The sequence below is a fragment of the Tachypleus tridentatus genome, chromosome 7 (genome assembly GCF_004210375.1).
Source record: "Tachypleus tridentatus isolate NWPU-2018 chromosome 7, ASM421037v1, whole genome shotgun sequence".
Taxonomy (NCBI): domain Eukaryota; kingdom Metazoa; phylum Arthropoda; class Merostomata; order Xiphosura; family Limulidae; genus Tachypleus; species Tachypleus tridentatus.
Genome location: NC_134831.1, coordinates 169,231,457 through 169,235,515, shown reverse-complemented (window position 1 = coordinate 169,235,515; position 4,059 = coordinate 169,231,457).

The window sequence follows — 4,059 nt, the reverse complement described above, 5'->3', positions numbered from 1 at the left end:
ACCATAACCGAACTAAAGATTAATATCAAAAATTTGAAGAACACTTCCCCCGGACATGACCAAATACCAAATATTATTCTGAAAAAAAGTTCCACTCTCCTACTACAACACCTCACAAACATCATGAACATTTCACTAGCGACCGGGTATTACCCTGACACGTGGAAAAAAGCCATCATAACAACGATCCCCAAGAAACAAACTAACAGAACAAATCCAGATAATTTCCGCCCCATCAGTCTGTTAAGCTGCCTTGGCAAACTTATGGAGAGAATTATCTCCAACCGTCTCCTCCATTTTTGCGAATCAAACAATTTCCTTCCAGAATCTCAAAATGCCTCCAGAAAAAATAGACAAACAACAGATCACCTCACACGACTCACCGAATCAATCTACAAAGCTTACAACAACAATCAAGTAACCATCGGGGTATTCCTAGATGTCAAAAAAGCATTCGACAGCGTTTGGCACAACGCCATCATATACAAACTAAATCACCTACAAATAAATCCCACGATAGTCAAATGGATTTCAAATTTCCTAACCAATAGAACAGCACAAGTAAAAGTCAATAAAACCATATCCAAATTATTTAATATAACGGCAGGAGTGCCCCAAGGATCAGTCCTCTCTCCACTTCTATACATAATTTTCGTCAGTGACATACCTTTTCCAAATCTAACATACACACACAATTCACAATACGCAGACGACATCGCAATCTGGAGCACCTCCAGAAACCCAGTAATGGCCATGTCTCGCGTACAAGAATCGTTAAACAACGTCTCAACATGGAGCAACAAGTGGAGGGTCGTGTTAAATCCAACAAAAACACAAGCAATCACCTTCTATAGAAAACTAAAGAAGCAAAGAAAAAATCTAAAGAAAATAAAACTATCACTTGGAAACACAACCATTAACATGAGCAAAAACATCACATTCCTTGGCGTCACTTTCGACACAAAACTAACATGGAAAAAACACATAAACAATATACACTCAACAATCAGAAAAAGGATTTCATATCTAAAGACTATAACTGGTAAACAATCGAAATGCGCACCGAACACCATTATACAAATATACAAGGCTTACATCCGTCCACTAATAGAGTACGGATGTCAAGTAACATACAATATGTCAAACAACACACTCCAGAAAATCCAAGTGCAACAAAACAGAATATTAAAATTCGCATTCAGCCTACCATCATTTACGCCAACAAATTATCTACACCAAATTAGTAATTTACCAACTATAAGAGATAGAATAACAGAACTTGCTCTCAAATATTATCTAAAAGCAGAAAATAGAAACAAACTAACGGCATCACTACACAAATTATCAAGTGCACCAACAAAATACATATCACCTTACAACATATTTCAAAATCACAATCCACTCAACAAAGAATCTAAATAAATAAAATCCATGTTATTAACATGAATTCCTTTTTTCAGGTACAGGGCACACGACAGGCAAAACTTTCGGCGCCTGTCGTGTGAAAGTTGTTTTCTCGGGGCACTCCTGTTTCCCCCACATCAAAATCTTTAGGCATTGGATTCCTAGATCCCAGCCCAGGCAACTCTTTTGCCAGACCCTGAATCGTGCCGTTTGATTTGATCTGGATTTGAATGAATTATATTCATGTTCACATCTGCCCAACTTCTTCCTTTCGGAACAGGTCCCGGTCTTTCTTTCCACTGCTGCCTTTGCCTCCACCCAAAAAGTCAAGAATAATAACAATAATTAATCTATTAAATAAAATAATAATAATAAAAAACTACCACTTAATCTTAATAACAATCCACGAAAGGGGACGAAGAGGAACCCCAACGTTCCTGAACACCCCGGTTGGAGAGAGAACTCTTCTGATTTCTCTCTCTCTAAACTGAACCCCTGCCACGTTAGTTTAGTTTAGTTTAGTTTAGAACCACATCCATGTAAGACAACATTCAGGTAGAGCCACATTCATATAAGATAACACCCAGGTAAGGCCACATCCATGCAAGACAACATTCAGGTAGGGCCACATCCATATAAGATAACATTCAGGTAGGGCTACATCCATGTAAGACAACATTTAGGTAGAGCTACATACATGTAAGACAACATTCAGGTAGAGCCACATTCATATAAGATAACACCCAGGTAAGGCCACATCCATGTAAGACAACATTCAGGTAGGGCCACATCCATATAAGATAACATTCAGGTAGGGCTACATCCATGTAAGACAACATTTAGGTAGAGCTACATACATGTAAGATAACACCCAGGTAGGGCCACATCCATGTAAGACAACATTCAAATTGAGCCACATCCATGTAAGACAACATTCAGGTAGGGCCCCATCTATGTAAGGCAACATTCAGGTAGGGCTACATCCATCTAAGATAACATCCACGTAGGGCCCCATCTATGTAAGACAACATTCAGGTAGTGCCACATACATGTAAGACAACATTCAGGTAGGGCTACATCCATCTAAGATAACATCCACGTGGGGCCCCATCTAAGTAAGACAACATTCAGGTAGTGCCACATACATGTAAGACAACATCCAGGTAAGGCCACATTCATATAAGGCAACATTCAGGTAGGGCTACATACATGTAAGACAACATCCAGGTAGGGCGACATTCACATAAGGCAACATTCAGGTAGGGCTACATACATGTAAGACAACATTCAGATAGGGCCACATCCATGTAAGGCAACATTCAGGTAGGGCCACATACATGTAAGACAACATCCAGGTAGGGCCACATTCATATAAGGCAACTTTCAGGTAGGGCTACATATATGTAAGACAACATCCAGGTAAAGCCACATTCGTATAAGACAATATCCAGCTAATTTTTCTTAATATTCCAGTTTTTTGATAACATTCTTCTGTTCTTGAACATTTCGTTTATTGTTAAAATCAATACACAAACATGTTGAACATTTCGTCCTAAGAAATTATAACATTACTGTGTTAAGAATGTCCTTCTTCACATAAGAAAAAGAAAGTTTAAACTTATTCATGTTACATGAAAATAAATGTGCAAAAATCAAATATTTTTATTGTAAGATACGATTACACTTTGGTCAGTTAAGTACCTTTACTCAACCACCGTTATCAGTTGTGGTAGTTTAGATACTCTGGCTAATTTAACTTTTGTTATCATTGCCAGTTTGGCTAATAATAGTGAACAATTATAATTTAATTTGGCCAAGTTGGTTAGAGTATTGACGTGATAGCCAAACTGGTAATTTTGCTCATTAGACAATTTAATCACCATGACTAGTTTTGGTAACTAGATACCCATTACTCTTTTGATATCAGGATTCATTTGCAGTAAGATGGCCAGAAAGCTGACTGCAGCTCCTATCATACTGAAAGTGAAACTTCGTGTTATAACGAATGCATCAGCTCCATTCAAACCGATACTTGGACCGTTCAGTCTAGATATGAAGATGTGGACCTCTCGGTATAGTTCTCTGTTAGTATGTGTCTGTGTAAAGAAGTAGACGGTAGGGAGCAGAGCGCGAGCGTCGCGAGCCACTCCGTAGGCCGGTTCTGACAAGAGAAAGAAGTTTAGTAAGGAACTGAAGATAGATAACAGCAACCAAGGACCGACAAAGTATAACATGTTCTTTTGGTGATAGTTTTCAATCAGAATATAAGTAAGACAGTATATGTTCAGAATAATCACCATGTACCATAATGGGACAACTGTAGAAAACACACAGTTCATGTCGTCAATATACCTGCAAAGACGGTGGTGCCTCACGCGTATGTTTCTCATGTCTGTGACTGTGATGTCTCTAAACGTCAGAGAATTCACGTTCTCGTTAAACTTTTTAAACTTAGCACGGAGCAACACGCAGGAGAAGGAGAAGAGAGCGATGCTTAAGGAGAGAGCAGGTAACATAAAGAGGTCAATAAGACAAATATCGAACCAATGTAAGATGTTTTTGTAAGTTTGAGCCTTCTGCGTCACATCTTCCATCTTATCTACAGATCTTGATAACTCTTGATCGCCATAAAAGAGCTGGCGACTTAATTCAAGA